Genomic DNA, 22418 nt, shown 5'->3' with positions numbered 1-22418 from the left:
CCCCTTTAATCCTCTTTCAAGGCAATGCTTTACTCCATGTAACAGACTGTTTTGTAATGGAAATGCACCAGAGGAACTCTATTCTGAGCAGAGATGGAAGCTGCAACTATACATGACATTCCATGTTTGCCACCAAAGGCGAATGGCTTCCTCTTTTATGTTGAGTGATGTTTGTGCAGCTAGTCAGTATGTCATCTGTCCCTAATGATGCTCGGCATCAATCCACTCTTTCAGCTGCACCTGATCATGTTGGCAGTGTGAACTGGTGGGCCTCTCTGTTGCAGTACAAAAATGCAAGGCCTCAGGTGCAGTGTTTGGCAGACCTGGCTGTTTCAAGAGACATGAGGATCTGCAGGAAGGGTAGTTCTGAGGGGAGAGAGAGCTTTAAAATACCCTGAAGGACTGTCTGTTTTGCATCATGCTGGGTAAAATAGCTCACCACTTTGGTTTGCATGAAATCACAGACTTTGGGTAAATACTTTTCTGTCCTTTGAGATTTGTGTGTAAGAAAAGGCAACACTGTAAAATTTAAAAGAAAAAATAACAACTTCAACTGTACCCATCAAATTAAAGGCTGCAGATGAAAGACCTACCTGTGTGGCCACCCATCAAGAGCCAACACGAAAACCAGTAATCCTTGACAAAAAAATGACTGCCACACCTTTCCCTGTACCTCCCAACTCAGCAGTCACTTTCATGGTTCGTCACCACAATGCCAAAAGTGTGAAAACGCTGGTTGGATGAAAATATGCAGTATTTTATGCCACGTCCAATGTTACATTTACTTTGCTCAATAAATGATCCTGTTAACCATCCTGTCAACCTACTGTAGGATTAATGTTAAGGTTAGGGTTATCTCTGGTTTTCACATGGAGAAGTATTCTGAATTCCAACCACTTAATAAATCTCTGAGAAAAATAAAAGGGAGAAGAAAAAAAAAAATCAATGGCACATTTCCTATTCTGCCACCTCGTGTTGACACAACTTTGGGGGCGGCCCTTCCTGTCCTGTCTTGTCTGGTCTGCTAAATGCTTGTTGATACAATAAAAAAGATCCCGTAAGAGTAATTCCTTACTAGCTTTGAACCTGCTGTGATTAATTGTACACAAGGGAGCCTCATTGGCAAGGCAGAGCCAGCTCTCCTCCAGCCTCATGCCAATGCTCTAATCAAAACCACCTTTGTGAGTCACTACAGAGACTGGCAATTGAACTCTTTCAACACGATCCTCTCTGCTTTAGATGCGTATTGGCCACTTCACTGGCAGCATACTGTTTTGAAACCCAGGTCTCCCTTTCATCCACGCTGAATGATAATTTAAGGAAGAGGTCAGTGATAATTGATACATCCACTTGTTATTCAACACGTCTGGAAGGCATTACATTTATATAGCTTGTTTGTGGGAAAACTGCCCCTTTTTGTCCCACATGCGATGAATTTGGGGAGGATGATGGATTGGAGTGGTCACATTCATCATCCATTCAGCAAGCTATTGTGGAGAAGACTTAATGACACTAGAACATGCCTGATAGATGTAAATTTTTCACCACAGAGTCAAAGTTACTTTAAATCTAAGAATACCATTAAAAGTTAAATCTTACCCAGACATTTACATAGAAGACCCTAAAGTAGACACATTTGGTTTATTAAAATGAAGCAACCACAATTTCCAATAATGCAATGTATCTTTATGCATGCACAGACTTTTACTAGGCTGCTAAATGATGCTTTTGCAGGCGAAAGCCATAACAAGCATTGGATATTACATGCTGTGCATACTGGGGGGAATTCCTTCAGTAAATGCCTGCTCTAAATTCAAGTTTGTGGTAAAAACGTTTGTATGTACTTCTCTATATTAACCTGCTTACACAGTGAACACTGAGGAAAGCATTTTCCTCTGCTGCCAAATGGTCTGTTTTAATGACACATTTGAAAGATCACAGATGGACATAAAAATATATTGGATGTAGTTATTTCAGAGCATCTGGAGCCACACAGCATTGACGGCTTCATTTTCTCTGGCCTCTCCACGCCATCAGTGGAATATAGGATTTCATGTGTTGAACTCAGACATGCTCCTGCACCTTGTTGCCGGTTGACTGCTTCAAGTGCAATCATCCTCTCACCAAGGCTCCTCAGATTTGATCTAAATTCAGTGTTTGATGTTTGAAAGATCCAGTAAAAAAGGAAGTACATAATCTTTTGACAGGCTGAAACAAAAAATAAATAAATAAATCAGATCTCAGCAAGCAGTATTTTGTTTTTCAGTTTTCCCTCTTCACAGCTGCAGCAGACTTTTTACAAAGTTTGAAATTAGTTTCAAATTGTAATTTGTCCAATACATAAGTTTATGAGCAAATTCCTGCAAAATTAATGTCATTCCCATCAGCCTCAGCTGCACTTTGTGTTTTGTGCTTATTAAAGAATGCTAGCATGCTAACACACTAAACTCAAAAGTTGGACATGGTAAATATCATACTCTCTTGACATCAGTGTGTTAGCATAGTCACTGTGTGCATGTAAGCATTGCAGATGTTAGCGTTTAGCTCAAAGCATGCGTTCCCTAAGTACAGAGCCTCTAGCATGGCTGTAGACTCTGTCTTGCTTGTTGATGTATGACTTTCTTTGAATTACTCAGCTGAAAATTTGTGGGTTTCTGTGTAATGTTTGTGATGAAGAGACACAAACGTGAAACAGAGAATCTGAGACCAAGAAAGAAAGAATCTTAGAGTTTGATGAGTGATGTGTTTATTTACTAAAGGAGATCCTTTGGCGAAGTTATTCCTGAGCTCACACGTCCTGTAGCATCTCACCTCAGAGACACGAGACGCAGTTTGACAAGTATGATGCTCCAAAGAGGAGGTGACAGTTTAACCTTTCCGTGTCAGAAAATGGGGCCTGGCGTGGATGTTTGATAGATGGGATATTTTCACCCTGTCATTACATTTGACATGTTTTGACATTTTCAAAAAAAAAAAAAACATTAGTGAATGAATGCATTTCACCAAGATTAACAGTTTGTATTTACTGTAGCTATGTCCTCTTATTTCAAGACAGTCCTAATTGTTTCCTAATTTCCTGCTGGTATTTGTATTTACACAAAAGCTGTGCAATGCTTTTCATGTTTATATAAGAACAGTGAAGGATTTTTGAACTGCATAATAAACAAAACAGGCAGTTCAGGGATTTTCTAGAGCTTTGCCTCCAAATGCTAAGAAAAAAGCAAAAATGTGCTTTAGCCCCATATTTACCTATCTCCTGACTGATTTTTGATTCATCTGTAAATACTCTGGTATGTGTGTGCACATGGGTTTTGGATGTGGAAGATGGGGCCATTAAATCTTCTTGAAACAGTCTGAGCCCAGTGAGAGAAACTGTGTCTGAATGTCAAGCAGATTATTTTAAACCTCCAACAAGCCTTACCATCTTTTTGTAAATTAGGATTTAATAGACTACATCCTCCAGCTGCCACTTGCCTGAATGTACCCACAGCCCTCAAAAACTCTAAGATCAACTTTTTGTATTAAATTGTATCACCCAGACATAAGTCCAAACCCTGAGGCCTGGACACCTGGTAAACACCTGAAATGTCCTTTCTGGTTTCATGCTCACCTAAATAGTAATGCCACATTTCAACACTTGCATGTTTCAGGGGAATCCATTGCAGCCTGTTCAGCTTCCAAGCTATGCTGTTGATTTATGCATGTTCAAAATTAAAAAGTGGATATCAGTTTCTTTTATTTGTAGGAATGCATTCAAACCTCAGAATGAGTGCTATTTCGAGAAGTAGTCAGGCCTTTTGATTGAGGGCAATGAACCAGTGCAATGTGTTGAATATAACTTGCACTTTCCCCTCATTGTTGTTGCGAAATGAGATTCTTCAGCCAAGCATGCAGGGATACCACACACAAATAGCAGATATAGCTTAATGCTCAAGCAAGACAAGCTCTGTGTGTTGTTGTGTTGAAGCAAATGGAAATGACTATTGGTGGACTCAAAATTGCAAACCTGTTCAAATCTGCTTCAGTCTTTCTGCCACAGACATTCTTTAGAAATCATATAAACCAAATCAGATATAAATTTTGCTCCTCTTATTTAAGAGGGGTGGGATATTATTCTCATTTGCAGCCCACATGGCTTTGTATAAAATGTATGGTTCATTTTTCTACAAAAGCCCTCTGAGGACAGTTTTAAATTTGGGCTAGTTGAGCAAACCAAAGCATAATTTTTTGATTATTGATTTGGGACAAAATATTTAGCAATATCTGTATCTATTCAAACTCTATCAATTACCTTTGTGCCACAAGAAGGCATCAAAGTAATATCTACAATGACCAGTAGCCCTGCCTTTTTAAATGCAAAGCCAGTTAATATTTTCAAGCTAGCTAAGGTTATAGTTTCTAAATATTACCGTAATGCTAAGATAACGGCTTAATTTGAAGATTTTAACTGCACGTAGCTAGTAGTGATGTCTCTGGTGGGACTGTTCCAAATGTTTTTTTTGTAGGATGGTGACAGATAGTTATGTTTGTTCATCTAGTCATAGCAAGCAAACATTCGTGAAATCAAACCCAAGAAGGTAAGGGGCAGGGGTGAGCTTTAAAGGGCTCTCTATGGTTGAATAATTCTATCCCTTTCCATCCTAGGAAAAAAAAGAATTGTCCCAAACAAGGTTATGTTACCTAGGTACCAACTACCGAGCAAGAGTGAGCACTGGTGTTATATCACAGACATTGGTTAGAGAGAAATTTTAATGTTAACAGTTAATTTTGTCGTGGGGCTAACACATGGGAATAATATGCGTTTTAATGGCTGACATTTTGACTTGTCATAGTAGGAAAAGCACAGATGTACTTAATAAAATTAACAATGGTTCCACTCTAAGTGCCCCAGTAAGCCATGACAGTTTTCTAATCTGTATAATAGCAGATAATACGTGGCTAAAATTTTCAATTCTGATGACATAACTGTCTTTTGTTCTATTAAATGAGACAAAAACAAGCATCATTTAATAATTTAAGCCATTTTTCAAGGAAAAAAACAGCAAGTTTTGCACCTCAATTGTGAGGATTTTCTGCATTTCTTTGTATGTGATGATAATCTGAATATTTGAGTTTGTACATATTGTATAAATCTGTGAAAAATCCCTTTGCGTGATTTGAAAGGCCAGAGTTCCACTTGACTGTAGGACACTGGCAAACTGCTTGGCATTTTTTGAACTGACAGTGTGCTTGACCCACGAGCCTCTTCCCTTCTTCTCTCTTTACCTTCTTTCCAAGGACCACTTGAGGGCAGTAACACGGAAACCTCTCTGCCCATTCTTTGAGCTTGTTTGACACCTGCGTTCACATATTTTGAGAGATCTCGTTTAATATGCAAATAAGATGGACCCAGAGCATGCATGCTGAATAGACTGGCTTTTCAGGTTCACAAATGGGGCTACAAATGGAGGACAGGTGAACTGTGTGGATGTACTCATTGTGGGTTGTTACACTGAACCATCTGGGAAGTCCTCCTAGAAAACTGTTTGGAAAAAGGGCAGACACTTTCAAGAAATACTTGGCTTAGATGAATTTGATGGATTAGATCACTGTCTATCACTGGCTAACTTCAAACAATCAGATCAACAATGATGTTGTAACAGGACTTTTACATTTAGTTTTAGTCTTAGTTGCTTAACTGAAAATTGTAGTTGGTTTAAGTCACATTTTAGTCTTTTATTTTGTTTTTTCGTCAAGATTTAGTCTGTGGAATCCAGTTTTTTGTTTAATTTTCTCAGACAGTTTCATGATACTGTAATGGATTTTGAAATATGAATTTAGTCAGTAGGCTGAGAATGTGTTACTGACTTACCATACTTTTATAAAACATAGAAAAATGAAGTGTGCCAGATAAGGTGCAACAAAACAATTATGTTTCCTCTGCATACATGGCGCTGTGACTGGATGTACAGTAAAAGTGAAGCAGACCCTGTAGACATGGCACACTGCTCTCTTCATTTGTATACAACCTGGAGACATACAAATACTGTGAAATGATTTGGTCCAACTTATATTCCTACTTATTGACTGGAGGGGTCAATTTTTTTCACAAGACTCCTCTGAAATACAAATTATTAAAAAACACACAGTGATAACAAAACAAAAACAGTTCCCTCCAGAGCTTGTTGTCTGTGAAACTGGTAGGTGGCTGAGCAAAATGGATAGATTAACATCAGAAAGACATTCATAGCAACCTGAAACAGGCAAAAGTGCTTAGTTTGCTCAAAGACTACTTGAGGCAATGAGTGGCACTGACTCTGCAAACGGCTCCATCCTCATTGGAAACGATGCACATAGTCTTTTTTTCGAATGAATATAAGATAAATATTTCCATAGGTCGTCTCTCTTCTTTCCCAGCTGACATGCTGGTGAAGATGAGGCACTCATCTTTGAGTGGTCAGCAACAACTGAAATTGTTTCTTCTGGCTTTGAGCTAGCTAGCTTAGACAACATGTGAACATTAGCTTACCTTGTTGTTATCTATCAGCGACCTCCCAACATGCACCTGGCATGCACCAAGCAGGGGGAAAAAACATCCAATGAGATGGGACGGTGAGAGAATTTGACTTGCATTTGCAGAACTGATTGGTTAAGAATGAAAATGACAACCAGGTTGTCCGCCCGAACACAGACAACTTTTTGTCTCGTCTTTAGTCGTCAGGGCATGATGAACAGAGATTTAGCTGTAATTTTTGTTATCAATATTTTTTTCATTTACGTTGTCGTTACAATTCAGTCATGCAATAAAATGACGTCAATGAATACTTAGCGTTGGAATTTTCATTGACAAAATTATCACCGGGACAAGAGAAAAAACATATTTTCCATCAGGAAAAGGCTTCAGTGCCGTTCTTTGCTCTTGTTTCAACGAAGAAATACTCTCCAGTTCTGATATAACGGATTCTAAAGCAGCATCTACACTCACCTCTTTATGAGCCACCATTGTTGTTTTCCAACCCAACAACAGTTGTGCTGTCATCACACCCAACCACACCCATACCTTCTAGTAGTTCCTCACAGCGTGCTTATTGGTCCAGACACTGTGGTTTGTTCACAAACTCACAATTTGAACCCAGGCAAGATGTTAAGAATGCATAACTACAATAAAATCTGAATGAGTGAGTTACATAAAAATTCACCCCCATACAGTTGTTATTAGTGGGGCAGTTAGCTATAGAGGCCAAAACTGTTTTCTGTACCACACTGTAAACATGTTTATTTCTTCTGTAAAGTTGGGCATTTTAATATGGGGGTCTATGGGGATTGACTTGCTTTTGGTGCCAGCCTCAAGTGGCCTCTCAACAAACTGCAGTTTTTGCCACTTCTGCCATGGCTTCATTTTTCAGCCCCGGAGGTTGCAGCCTGGTTTTCGGGGATTGCCCTCAAGCATGAAATTGGCTCTCTGGCAGGCAGGCCTGTCTAATTGTAGATCAGACATATTTGATTTCCATTAGACGGTGAAGCCTGAGAGGCGATAGGAGTGTGTTCAGTAATTAGTTTTTTCAACAGGTTGTCACATACAACAATCTCCTCTTGATATTTCTCTCCATGTCTCTTAGTGTTTCCATGCTATTTATGTATGGAGCGTGCATTACTACTTCCCAATGTTCATTCCTGGTCTTACAAAGCAAATCCAGCTCTGGCAAGGCCAAATACTTTTCCTTTAAGGGGATGTTTATTATTTATAGATGTTATCACTAAAATCTGATTCACAGTCAAAGGACATAACCGGTGTTATTCAAGACAGTACTATGCTGACCCATATCCAGCTGGCCGATCAGATTCCAGCTCCCACTGCGGACTCAGGTTTATTCTGATATTTGGTTTTGTGGTAGAGCGAGGCTGCAGTAAGAGCGTCACAGCCCTGGTTAGGCCGGGCTGTAGGCTGAGGTTGAGGCTCATTGTTGAGACACATGGTTGTTAGTGAGAGCTTTTCAACAACATCCCTGTCCTTCCTGGATAATTAGTGTGTCATAATAATCTATTAGGGAGGACTCAAGACTTTACTCCTCATGACTCAGGTTAAGTGTCCATGTCCTGCTAAATCAATAGCTGTTATGACTGTGCATACATGTTCCCATTTACTGCCCAGTGTCACTGTTTAATATGCATGTCATGCCATTTGGCTGCTGCCAAATTCTAAGCCTAAAAAATCTTTTAGAGTGCCTGCATGTCCAAGAAAATCCTACATCACTGTTTCAATGACTCTTTAGAAAGAATAACAAAAGAAATAGATATTTTATCTGGATTATTTTAAGCACTTTTATCCCTAGACAATGCACCTTTTTCATACTGGCCATATACTCAGGTAAATGAATGTGTTCATTCAGTTCATTCATTCATTCATCCTTTATTTTAGCTCGGAAATACATTGAGATAGTCCTCATTTACATTATAGCTGAGGAAAAAAAAAACATAGACAAAAGACCCTTGACACTACGGATCCCCTAAAGGGACATGAAGAAGAAAAAAGAAAAAAGAAAGGAGAAGAAAAAAAAGGGAAAACAAGCAGAAAAAAAAAGTTTCTGGTCACCATGACAACAGATCACATTACATATCATGTTAGCACGACATAGCATTTGCGGTATTCAGTTCATACACTGCTGCAGCTTTCGCAGCCCAGGATGGCTGCAGGAGTGGACCCATATGGTTTCTTAAAATCACGAAATACACAGATCAAATGAGATGCCTTAGCCTGCCAGGTAACCTGTATATCGGAAATGCTATGTCGTGCTAATGTGATATATGACGCTCTGTTTGCTTTGATACACAGAAGTGTACTTGCTCTGAATAAAGGGAAAAAGAGAGGACAAACCCACCATTCTATGAGATTTTGTGAGTGAGGAAACGTCTCAGCAAGTATCATTGATTAATTCAGGAGCTGATGTTCGATGGAGCCAGCTTCAAGGAGAACTTTTGTGTGAGCAGGACACAGTTTGAAGTTGTGATGGTGGGACCCTCTGCTCTGTGCCTGTGACTTTGACAAGACCCTCTACCAGGAGACCCTAAACCTGCCAGAGGATGCACCTTTAACAGCAGCTGAACACCTCCAGCCTGTGCCGCTTGTAGGTCTGTTTGTGGGTGCAGAGGCCTTTCCTCTGAAGAGGCACCTTCTCCAGCCCGACCCAGGGCAGAGAAGCAGAGAGAAGCCTCTACATTCACACATCCTCATCACACAACTTATTCTGTCTGAAATTAGTGGAGGTTTCCCTGTCCTGGATGTATGGCTCCAGGAAGTTGAGGTTGAGGATGGACATGTACTTCCACCTCTGACAGTCCCTGAAGCCCTAAACCTGACTTTCACCTCATTTTTCTCTGTCCTGTAGGTGTCCCCTAGGTATTTCCATTTTTGTGACATTATCCAACTGAAAGTTGTGAGGACACAACATTATGTTAACTTATGTTCAATTTTTGATGTCTGTCTTTAAGTTCTGCAGCCAACTGGATACGTCAGAAGTAGTCTGTGGGGAGAAACAATTTGAAACAAGGAGAATTTTCTGGTTTCCAAGTGTGTTATATATTAGAAACACTTAACATACTTTTTAAACAGTAACAACTTGACTTTAACTTCTATAACAAAATTTCAGTAAGTTGAGGTACAAGCAGATGAAACAAAAGTATCATTTAAAATGAAACGGAAGAGTAGTCAGTGATGGTGAGTAAGTCGCACTACTTTGGACTTTTTCCTGGCTGACTCTCGCTGACTACTGCTTACTTGGTAGACCCATGGGGAGACTTTTTGTATTGATATTGTGGTAGTCCAGGGATACAATCCAGTAGTATTAGTTTCTCCTCCATTGTTGTCGTTGTTGCTCCTTAACATGTAGGATGTGACGATTCATCTTTGTAGTATTGTTCCTGATCATCCTTCACTGTGATTGGGCGGCTGGGTAAAAAGACAGAAACATACAGTGATGAGTGCAACCTCTGGATGCCAACAATTGAACATTTTTCAACTATTGGCAACCAGAAAATAATGCCAGACACTCAGTAATCAGCATATATTAGACCAGTGGTTCTCAAGTAATCTGGCTTCGGGACCCACCATCACCTCTTAATGACAAGCCACGACATGAATAGAGGGCACTCTGCTGCATAAAAAATCCTGTGGGGCGTTTGAGTTTAGTTCTGACAGCGGGGCCCATGGAGACCAAAGTGTAAAGCATCTGCTCTTCATCTCTAATCTGATATGGGATGGCTATTCTCCCTTCAAGCTCTAAGATTTTCTGGGTCAGGCAGCTGTCAGGCAGCTGTTTCATGCGGAAGGTGAGGTGAGTGGAGGCATGATTTGTACTTGCAGGGTGGTGGTCGCTGGGGAGAAGCTGCTATGGCCAGTGAAAGCAGTAGAGATAGAGGTAAAATGCTACTGTCTTTGGTGCAACTTCAGCTAGCAGCATGAGTACACACAGGAGGTCCTGCTGGTTTCCTTCTGGTTTGTGGTGTTAATGGTGGCTGATGTCAGCTAGCCCCCATGTTCAAGGCTATGCTAGCAGCAAAATCCCTTCATGGCAGCCTGACAAGGAAACTTCTTCCAATTATCCCACAAATAAAATCTTTCACTATTTTAAAACGTATAGATAAAACAACCAGGAGCTGAAAGTGCAGTGTAAAAGTGTGCATTAAAACTGTATAAAAATGTACATTTTTAACAGAGCTAGTCACCCACAAACAAAATGCCAAGGCATGCACATCAATGTCACTCCCGTGTGAGTGTGATATGGCTGTGTATATGTACACTGGATATCAGTCATTTGTATAGCCTGGACAGTTTTTGCAGCAAACTGCAGCTGCTCTTTATTAACTGTTCTACCACAAGAATGTTTGGAGCTGCGAGGTCTCAATTTGGCATATTTGTTCCTCTCATTAGGGCTCATTTCTGTTTCAGATTTGGCTTTTTTAAATAATAAATCCTGAGAATAAACTCTAAACAGATTGATCACAGATGAATTTCTACAAACTGTGATTTCATAGTGATTTTTTTTTTGTGTAATAGTGTTTGATCTGATACAACAGCTACTATTTTATGATATGGGAGATATTTAGCATTATGCAGATGACCATAATACTGACTAATAAGACTAAAATATCATCATCAATCATTCAATGAAATGTGATTGCTTAGTATTGAAGCTATCCACATCGTAGTTTGTATTTTGCATTTCGACAGATTGTAACAGACTGCAATGAGAGAATCTTTCCATGGCATTGTTTTGTCATATTTTAATATCACTAAAAATCACTTTGTTCATGTGTGGTGAGTTTGAAAAGCAGTTATAAATAAACCTAAACCACATTAATATTGAATTATTGAGTTTTGAATGCTTCAAAGGAATTCCACGCTGTTGAGTCATGGGATCTTTGAGTCACTGAGTTGTGTTTGCACATGACATTAAGGCAGCATCAGCTCATAAAAAGCTCATGTTAGTCTGGCTCACTCATCAACACTCACATTTTCATGGCACAATATCTGTCAAGTTTTCTTTTCAAATGATTTAACAGCTGCTGATTCGTTAATAAACCCTTTAAATTTCACCCTGTCCCAGGCTAATTTGTCCACTTTACCCACTTCAAATTATATATTAAGATACACCTTCTTCACACTATTTACTTGTCAAAACAACAAGCAACTGCCAGAATATTGTTTCCCCAGTTAAACTTGTTATTCTTGTCCCCAGCAAACTGGAAGATTTTAAATGAATGTTAGTGTATGTTACTATGCTAGACCAGCCAGTAAGCACTTTGGAGGTGTGTTGATCAATAATATAATAAATAGCGTGTGAATGGTCTTCGTGCTGTGCTTGTACTTTGTTGAGCAAAGGAACATTGTGTTGTCACAGCAGGCCAGTGCTGAGTGATGCACCAGCATGACAGAGTGTTTTTACAGTGAGAAGTTCAGATGGACTAACCAGCATCACCATCACTGTAATATCAGTCTGCCTTGATGCTGCAGGACAGGACTGTTGTTCTTACAGAGGCCATGAGTGGCTTCGGGCATCCATTAGGTATTTCCTGTCCAACAGCCTGACCTGACCCCATTTTCTGTTTTTTTTGTTGTTGTTGTTGTTGTGTCTGTCTCTCCCTCCGTGGCTGTATTAGACAAGCTGAGTATGTAAGCAGAGTCGCTGGAGCATGTGATGCAAGAAGCCATATGTTCTGCACTGTAAGTGCAGTTGCTAAAGTTAGCAATCTTATTTCTGTGGTTGCACTCATGGCGTCAAGATCAATTATTTATGGCAACAAAATTCCCAGTATTGGATGTAAGTTGTATGCCACTCATGTTTGTGCTTAAAGCTACCAAATCCTTTCAGTGATTGATCACCACTACATTTGTATTGGTGTGTGTTCAAAGTTGTGTGTGTGTGTGTGTGTGTGTGTGTGTGTGTGTGTGTGTGTGTGTCTAAGCCCCTACTCCTGCCAATGATTGTGTTGCAGCTGCTGCCTGAATGTAAATCAATGTTTGGTGCTCGCATTATGGCTCTTTATCTTATACAACACACACCCTGATATCGATATTGTTGAATACTGATGACTGATGTGACTATAGTTGTTGAAAATTTATGGCTGTTGTGTATGACATCACATACCCCACACAGGAGCTCTTTGTGTGATCATGTTTGATGATCTGATCAGGATGCCTGCCTGGAAGAATATAAATAGAGTTTTATCTCGTCTGATTCAGTCTTCCTGTTTGGAACGTGGACTGCTCCTGAGGCTACAGAGGTGTCTGGCTCAGTTTGGCCGCACTGCAGCACTTTCTCAGGGCAAGATTTCAGCCCTAATAACCTCAGATGGGCAGACAGGCCAAGGGGCACATAAGGGATTCAGGCAGGCTCAGATGCATATAGTTTGGTAAATGGGGTAAAAATAAACACCGTGGCTACAGAACAGCAGTTATGCAGGGGGAAAGAAAAGCAGGCAGATGTCTCCTCGGTTTGTTTGCCCACGAGACCACATTACACAATGAAGGGCCTAGACCAGACTTACTATAATTGTATATTATAGTCAGCTAAATGGAGGAAAGGAGATAGCGGTTAAAGAGATGCCACTGTATTTTGTCATTTATCATTTTCCTGTACGCTATTTTACCATTGCGATCGATCAGTGTATGTGTTAGGACTGCAGGTAACTACTGTTTTCCTTATTGATTAGTATGCTGATTATCTTCTTGAGTAATTGATCCTTTTTAGTTTATTACATAAAAAGGAAATGGCCATCACAGTTTCCTAAAGCCCATGGTGACATCACCAATTGTTTTGTCCAGCCGGCCATCCAAACCCAGAGATATTCAATTTGCTCTGAATAAACACAAACCAAAGCAGCAAGTCCTTACATTTGAGAGACTGGAATGAGAAATTGTTGTGTTTGTGCCTTAGAAATGACTTAAACAATTAATAATTATCAAAATAGTTGCCCATTAATTAATTGACTAAACTTTTCAGGTACTATAATTTGGTGTACCAAACCTAAAAATCCACCCTTTTTTATTTTGAAGTCACAGCTCCTTTTCTGCTGTATATTAATGTGTTTTGGAAGGAAGATGTCACAGAAAAAATATAGTGATATTCAATTTCAGTTCTTCATACAGCTTAAATGTTGTGAAATCTTGGTGGCAGATTCCAGTGTCACAGAGAAATTGAAAAATAAAAGATTGATGTGCAAAGCCTAAAAAGAGATGCGGACCCCTGGGATCTAGAGAAGGGAGAAAAGAGAGGCAAAGAGGGAGAGGCAGTACTAAGAATATACTGAGAGAGCTTCTCACGCTCTCGCCTTTATCCAAGCCGCTGAAACCTCAAGGGGATATCCCGCAAACCTGCCTACTGTACCCATTTACACTGAGAGCTAGGGGATCCAACTTTGATGCAGAGCACTGTTAGTATTATGAAATCAATCCAACTTTGCAAGCACCCCCATGTCAGACTGTTATGTCAAATGTTCTGTGAATTCAGCAATCATTAGGAAAGGTATAACTGAAAGTCAGGCATTGATATCCAGGTGGCTAAGGCGCTTCTGCTGTGATTTGTAGATGGTGTAATTAAAGCAAGCTTTGACATGACTCGCAGTAAACCTTGAGTTGAGAAGTGCTGCAGCTCAGCAGACAACCTGTCAGGGTCGTTCTTAACACATCACACGGTGTGTATGCCAAACTTGCATGAAGACAACACTCACAGTGGATGGCCTGAGGGCAGGTTTTTCTCCTTTCTCTTGTCATCATTTGAAGTGGCTGATTCAGATGCTTCCCTTTGATACTTCAGTCCTCAGTGTCAGATATCCAAGTGCATGAATTCAAAACAAGGGGGACTTTTAAAAGAGAAAATATCAGCTTGGTGCTGTGCGTTGTAGAGTCAGGTTTTGCGGTCTTGAGCATGAATCAGCTCACAGATTGTAGATTAGATGTTCTCTTAGGCCCGCTCAGTACTGACTCCACAAACAGTGGACTGTAATTCCGTCTTTGCTCTTTCAGAAAAAGAAAATATTTTTTATCACACATAGAAGATTGAAGATGTAGAAGGGAAACTCATTAGTTGTCTTGGACCCACCAAGCTTATAGTTTTGAAGCTACAACAGAAAATTACTGACTAATGACTCGTTAGTTTTGCATTTGGCAAAGAGTGATGGGAAAACTGAGTACATAAATGCCAGCTAACAGTTAACACTCCTTATTTCCCCTTTTCCCTGCCTTTGCTCGTATTTTTAGTTATTTTCCCTCCTGCTCCCTTCTTCTTCCTCTTTGTTTTATTTTTTGTCCTCCCATAATTATTTCCAGTCATATGTCTTGCAGCAAAAATAGACAGCAAAATGTCAAATGGAGCACCTTTCCTGCTTTGTGGTGGAATTTCTGCCTGACCAGAAATTCAGTGACTGCACTAAGTGGAAATCCTGCAGGTTGTAGACATGCTCGGCTGCTTCAGAGACCACTGGCTCTGGTTTAGGGCTAGCCGACATCGTGTGGAAGAGCGTTCCACAAGAAAGCTGACGGAGTGGCTGTCTGGTGCAGGGCCCGTCACAGCCGACAGTGGCCCGTGGTCTGTGGTTTAGTGTGAGCTCATAGGACAGATTCTAGTCTCTCGCCTGCACTGTCAACCTGCATTTTCCACGTAGACACTGATTCATCAGCACAGCGTCCTGCTAGGCTCATTATAGGTCACCTAATGTATGAAAAACACTGTGATCTTAGCATGCCTAAAATAGATGTCTGTGCCTGTGATTATCAGGCAGTTGGACTATTTGATCTTATGACAGTTAGTTATATCCATAGTGGTCAGAAATAGCATCATTGGGATGCATGGCAAGTGCATGGACTATAATTTTCTTGACTGTTCAATGCAGACTGTCATCAATGACGAAAGATTTGTCCAGATGCTAAATTTGTGGTGTGAGCATTGTCATCTGGCTCGGTGTGTTATTTTTGTGTTATTGTAGCGTTGTGCTTAATGGACTAATAGCTCACTGTCACGCAGCTCTGTTAATTCTCAAACATCTACCTTTTAACACCCCACTCTTTCAGTGTGCGTACAGTGTTCTGTGAATTTTTGCAATTAGTAGTTGATTTAATCATTCTCACTCCCTGTTTTTCTTTCTGTGTTTGACAGGCTATCACCGGCGAGCTGGAGAGCCCTCTGCCTCTATTTCCGACCACATCTGAGCCGGTGAGAAATTACGCCATGTTCCACCCGCTTGGTTTTTGTAGTTCCAGCCTTGAGATGGCCTAATTCTGTCTTTACCCTATCAAACTGCAATCACTGCTAAGTGATTGTTTGTTTGCAAACGATTTCTCTCAAGTGATGTTGATGGACCTTTTTTCTTTTGAGTCAGTTCACCCAAACACAGGTTTGTGAGAATCAAGAATGGATATGCTCATGAATAAGGTTAAAGTCAGGGGATTAGGAAATAAAGATGCATTAGGGAATGAGATCAAATGGGCCAAGGTGCACAGACTTAGTCCCCTGTACGGGGTGTGGGTATTTCCCAGTTTGCTTGCTGTTGTAATAGAATAGACAATAGGCCTTCCAGGAAACACACTCCAGGGACTAAATTACAGATTGTTCAGGGCTGACTAGCTGCTCTGGTATGGGTGTGCTTCCTGTTCACCTACCTCCAAACCTTGGGGTGAGTGACTACAGGAAATAGCCCCTTATGCATGCGCGCGCACACACACACACATGTTCACACACAAGCCCTTTGCCTTAAATTTAAGGCATAACCTGGGTGACCTCCAGCGTTCCCTGAACCAGTAATTGGTTGTGGGCATGAATTATTTTGGACCATAAGAGCTGCAGACACACATGGAAAAGCAGCCAGAATTACAGTATGTGGTCACTAAGTGTTAGCACTAATAATGAGTACCAGCAATCATTGGCCTGCATCTTTAATTATGCTTATCTTAAAGGGTCATTTTGCTGTCATATGACAAATGAGTTTTCAAATATACCCATGATTCGTCATGGAAATATTGATCATGCTGTGCACACTGTAACACAACAACAATGGCTTCTGCAGCACATATATTTCATCATGCTAACGTACGCTTCAAAGTTTGTGGAATAAGTGTTCATACTTGTTGGAAAGAATGCAAAAATAATATTACACATAGCTTATGGTGTTATATCAAAATGGAACAACCGTTTGAATTACAGCACACTGTTAGATACACTGCAGTAACTTGGCCAATGGGTTTTGATCAATGCAGTTAAGCTGTAAGCTCTATCAGGCTTGCAGAGAAAATTCATATTTAGGTATGGTTGGAAGCACACATGAGCAGCACAAATATAAAGCTGCAGGACAGGAAAGTGTTTGGTGTGTTTGTTAGAAAGTGTTTTGATTCAGCAAAGCAGTTTTTCATGTTTTTTTTTTTTTTTTCCTACAAAGATCTGACCTCTGCACTTCTTTTGAGACTCTCTAGTTCAAAACTGCATTTGGTGTTCTCATTAACTGGTAAGGATCAAAAGTGGCCATTGACTGGCTTGTATATTAACTTCCCGAGCTGGGAGATACGTATCTCTTGCAACAGTAGCGTTTATCTGATAACATGGTAAGTCACAAAGAGCCCAGCCCGTTAATAATGTGTCTCAGTGGAAAAATACCAACTACACCATAGCAAACATCAGTTAGGCACTTGGAAACACCTCAATATCATATATTCCAATACAACAACTCCACAAAATACATCACAGACATGAACATTGAACATTTCTACATGAAGTATAATTTATTGCAGGGCTGGTGCATTGCATAGCATTTCATCGTACATGTTGATTCCATTTTTCTGGTAACGCAGCACACATTCATGCTTAAAATATGAAGGCTAAAGAGGGAAATGAGCTGAGCTGCCAACCTCTTTTCATGCTGCCATCCTGAGGCTGAATGAGGTGTACTGACATGAATAAGGAAGCACTCTGGCTCATGACTCTCCATGTAAAACAGCCAGCACAGGGTGTGAAAGCTGGTTGCTGCTCTTTGTTCTGGGTCACATTGTACAGGACGAAGTACTCCGTCAGCAGTAAGCAGCAGTGCCTCTGAGGGTCCTTTGCTCCAAAAACTCTGTGTTCCTTAAATGTTCTGAGGTTGGGTCAAACACTTCGATCATGATCAGGCTCAGCCACTTCGTCTCCACTTGGTCAGTGATGTAGTGGACTGTGCAGTGTAGCAGCGACCTCTGGCAGGGACTGTGGGTTCTGCATGACATCTGCCAATGGCCAGATTATTTTTCGTTTTCAATTTTGGCAAGTTTCAGAAATGTTCACAGTTTGTAGCTGTGTCTACTAGAAGCATGAAGACAGCTCACATCAACCACCTACCAACACAGAGAAAAGCGTCATAGACAGCTGTAACAGTGCAATGTTGCTCTCTCTATTTTGATTCAGTGGCAGTAACATCTGGGCCCTCAGTTAGCCCTGGGTAATAAAGGAGGTTGTCCATGGAGACTGGTTGGTCTGGACAGGCCTTTTCTGGAGGGGGAAAGGGGAAATTAATAGGCCAGGCTGTCACTATAAATCCCTGTGAGGCAGGGTAGATGTTCAGCCTCAGGAGAAGCTTTTTTGTTACCCTTAATCACTTTGCTTTTTAAATTCAGCTCACCATTTTTCCCGTAGAGGGGTCCAACAATAGTTAATAGTCTGGTGTTCACATTCAGGCTGAATCCCTCCTCTCTGCTGTTTAAATTGCCTCACTTTCTCAATTGGTCTAAGAAAGGAAATCCTTTGTACCTTATTCTGCCAATTCAGTGCTACGTAATTACTTCAGATGCTTTGGTTGGAATCAGATGTTGACACCTTTGATGGTGTACGTGTGAAGCGCAGGTGCTAGCACCCCTAGCTGGTGTGATTGTGTGTTCCCTTATGCCAAAGTGTCCATGTGCAATTCCTTTTTGTGTTGTGTGCTTGCAGGTTCTCAGGTGTTATTTTATCATTCACAAGTCAGAATTTGAACACATAGATTAATCCAGAGTTGGGAACCGACAATGTTACTTGAACAAGGATCAAAAACTAGGATGAATTTTGTGAAAGTTTAGCTTTTTGCCCTGACAGCATGTATTGGGCAAGAAAAAAAAAAATGGACTTGTGTCACGTGCTTACTTCACCTATATTGGAGGTTTTGCTATAAATCAATTGGCAGTGACCGATTCAATCATTTGTGGAGAATATGATGATACTGATCAGTACCTCATTGATCAGAGCATCTCTTTATGCTGCCCAGCTGGTTGGGGTCAGTTGTTCATGGTCACATTCTGCTTCACTTTCAGCATTCTTGCTCAGCATCGGTATTTTCCTCTGTTGTGTCTGGTTCAGCTGTACTCTGTCAGCTTCAGCTGTTCAGTTCTTTGTTATAACATCGTCGCTGAAGTGAGAATGAAGGTGTGATGAAGAACAGTTAACACTGACCACAACAGAGCTAAAGGCTGCCGGCCTGAGCTGTCTTCCCATTGTGGTGTGAATGTTCATGACTGCTGGCCTCCACTCCCTTTGATCACAAGCACACAAACCTTTTTGTTGAATTATTAATTTTATTTAAGAGTTTTCTTTTACTGGAACATGAGCTGAATGTAGTGTCTTCAGTCTGTGATATTGGTGAGGACATCTTCTGGCTTTAAGGTTCAGTTGAAATGGAAAGTGCTGAGGGGCTTCAGTCAACACCAGTGAGTACACAGTCAACTGTGAGTACAAAGGGGGGAGTGGGAGAAGGGGGAGGATGAAGGAAGTGGAGGTTGAAGGAGAGGGAAAAGGGCACTGTATTTCACAGCCCTACTAATGTTCTTTCTGTAAAAACATCAAGGCTTTGCTTCAGTGCACTTCACAGCATGGCTCCCGACCCTCTGCGTTTGATGGCTGTGTTACCAGACCACAACACAACACTCTTGCTTTGGCAGGGTCAAATGGGTTCAAAGAGTATTCTCATCTTTAATCAAACTATGGCTGACCTTTTTTTTTTTTTTTTTTTGTGTGTGTGTGTGTGTGTGTGTGTGTGTGTGTGTGTGTGTTTTATAATACAAAAGGTGCATCACTGCACCACAAAGCCTGTTTGTGAGATAATGTTGCAGTTTGATCTTTGAAAGTCTTTGGGAGTTGCATATATTTGGATCAGTGGTGGTTTATTGTCAAAGGTGTTACTGCTTGTCAAAAGTAATTGTTTCAGGTCCCTTGGCCTACCTACAGGAATATATTTTGCCTGGAGAAGCTCATTCATGTTGAGCATGTTGACCTTGAATGGAAGATTGTATCTTTATCCCACCTGACCCGGACATTTACATTTTCAGTTCTCTTTCAGCTAGTTAGTTGATAAAATTGGCACATTTGACGTGTCTGTCTTAAAAATAAAATTAAAAAATAAAGACTTCTTTGCATCCATCGAGAAGTAAAATTGAGTTTTTCACCTGCCTTTAAAAACTCATTTGTCCTAGATAACCTTTGCTCTGTTTGCTTTTCCTAGTCTTAAAACTTTGCAGTGTCCCATCTGCACGCCTTCCTTCCTTCCTTCCTCCCTTTGAAATATTTGTCGTGGCTCTGTACCAGCAGCTCTAGATGATGATAATAATAAATGTAAGTTTTAATTCCATATCTTCAAGTGCACCTAATGAGCTCTCAAAATGGACACAGATGAACAGGTATTCATCTCCCACTACTGCTTCAGCTAATTCTGGTCTTATCTAGTCACCGATTATTTTTATCTTCCTCTGCAGCAAAAAATGGTTTGCCCTTGACATCTCTCTGCTGCTTTGACTGTTTGGGATGCATTCAACGTTCTCATCAACTTCATCATGGTCAATGATATGTGTGCTTGTACATGAGTGCTACACCTACATTACATTACACTTTTCCAAAACTTTTAAAATTTGTTATTGCTTGCATGAACTCACTGCAGCACCTCGCTGCCCACATTGTAACGACTGGACTTCATTCATTCTCATCCGCTCTGCCTCTCCAAACTTTTTCTCACTGCTTGTGTGCCAGTTGTGGTTGTTCAACATTAAGGCTTGGTCTCCAGTGAGGACCTGAATAGCATATAAAAGCCCACAGAGTCACAGATGAATGACGTTTCAGTTGCTTGTGGAGAGCTCTTAACAATGCCTATGAGCAGTTCTCTCTCTCTCTCTCTCTCTCTCTCTCTCTCTCTCTCTCTCTCTCTGTTTCACAGGGGGAGATATTCATGCTGATTCTGCAACTGATACTATTGTGAGTTTTGCTAACCCTGAACTATTGGTTCCACTGGCTAGCACTTCGTATGTCTCAGCTTGTGATTAAACCTTCCATTCATGTTAGAGCCACTACAGCTTTTACTTAAAGTAATCATTTTAAATGCTAGATTATTGTCTTAAACACTAAATTATTGTCTTTTACTGGCTTCCTTTAATTGTATTCTATTTTTATTTTTCTATTCTCTTCTAATCTCTTTCTTTCTTTCTTTCTTTCTTTGAAATTTATGATTTTAGCACTTTGAATTGCCTGGTGTATGAATTGTGCTATACAAATAAATTTGCCTTGCCTTGCCTTGCCTTACATACCTGTCAAACACATAGCATTACATGGTATAGCAGCAGAGGAGGCATACATTTTTGATGAATTAAAGCTGCGTAATTTGTATAAAACTAATTTTTTGCCATATTTGCTCAAACTGTCCCTATGCCCAGACAATACATGAAACATGTAATCTGTGAAAAAAAAACATCTCCATTGGTCCCACCTATTGCTCCTACTGCAATTTGCAAAAATCCACCGCGCCCAACACAAAACAACCAATCACAGCCAGAGGAGCATCTGAGGGAGTGTCTGACATCTGTCAATCAGTACTCACACACGCTGTGAACCGCCCCCTCCCTCCGCTCATGCTGGCGGCTGCCACTCAGTCAACAGCTCTGTGAGCGGCGTCAGGAGGCTAGTGAAAACTATGGCGGAGCAACAGCCACCCGCAAAGGAGAAACTGCCCATACCGCCACTGCCAACAACAGCATATACAGCTAAGACAACAAATAACCAGAAAGCTAACATGGTGATTGTTACAGTAGCACTCCGCAGCGCATACGGTATGTTAGCAACTGTGATGTAGCGGCTGGGCAGAGTTAGCTTGTTTCCGATGCTAAGGCTAACGTTACTGGTTGTCACGGCAGCCGTGCAGACGCTACAGGGAGGAGGAGCTTGGAGGCAGGGCATGAGTGCAGCAGAGAGGGAGGGGGAGTGACGTGGAACTTGTGTGGGTTCAAATTTTCAGGCTGTCTGCTCTCTTCTCGATCTTACCTACTGCAGCTTTAAAGGGTTGTTGTAACATTGTAGCGACCAGTGTTGGATCCTAATCAACTGATGAATGTATGCGAGTGACATCATTTTAACTGAAGCTGACACTGCAAAGAGGGTACAGCAGAAAGCTCATAATCAAAGGCCCTCGGTTTCATGTTGCTGTGAGGCTCCACTCTGACAAATCAGGAAACTGACATATACATAAAAGTCCTACTCAAATAACATATGGATGCTGAAGAAGTCTCTTTAATCAGGGATATGCATAGTCATGCAGCCTTTATGGAGGACATTACTGCTCTGAATCGTCTGACAAATCATTATAACTTCGCCTCAGATCATAATTACACCCACATTTTCTCTTAGCTTTGATAGTAACAGGGCTGCTGAGTCCCATGACTACCATGACAGCCGTATCACATATTGTGCTCACGTCAAAGGATAATTTACAATGACTGATCTAAATATGTTAGATAGACCTTTCTAATCATCACATATCTGTAGTCGGGAGAAATGCTGCATATACTGCACCCTCTGCATTGTGGGTATTGTGTTGTTCAGCTCTATATTCAGTGGGTGTCAAGACATGAACAAGATCATAACTGATTATTTTAATATTTAGCCATATTTGCAGAGGAACAACAGCCGTGATGAATA

General features: G+C 40.7%; 1 protein-coding gene across 2 annotated transcripts in view; it reads left to right on the top strand.

Annotated features, from left to right (window-relative positions):
- Positions 1–22418, top strand: part of tspan9a (tetraspanin 9a) — a 163964-nt gene that overhangs the window by 5613 nt on the left and 135933 nt on the right. The window contains exon 2 of one of the 2 annotated variants that reach the window (XM_076732896.1): positions 15630–15686. The exons of the other annotated variant lie outside the window; for it this stretch is intronic. The gene's annotated coding sequence lies outside the window, so the exon portion shown is untranslated. The remainder of the gene's footprint in view (positions 1–15629; positions 15687–22418) is intronic. 2 annotated transcript variants of the gene reach the window in all.

Source organism: Chaetodon auriga, chromosome 6 (assembly GCF_051107435.1).
Source record: "Chaetodon auriga isolate fChaAug3 chromosome 6, fChaAug3.hap1, whole genome shotgun sequence".
Classification (NCBI taxonomy): Eukaryota; Metazoa; Chordata; class Actinopteri; order Chaetodontiformes; family Chaetodontidae; genus Chaetodon; species Chaetodon auriga.
This window is presented reverse-complemented; position numbering and strand designations above follow the sequence as displayed.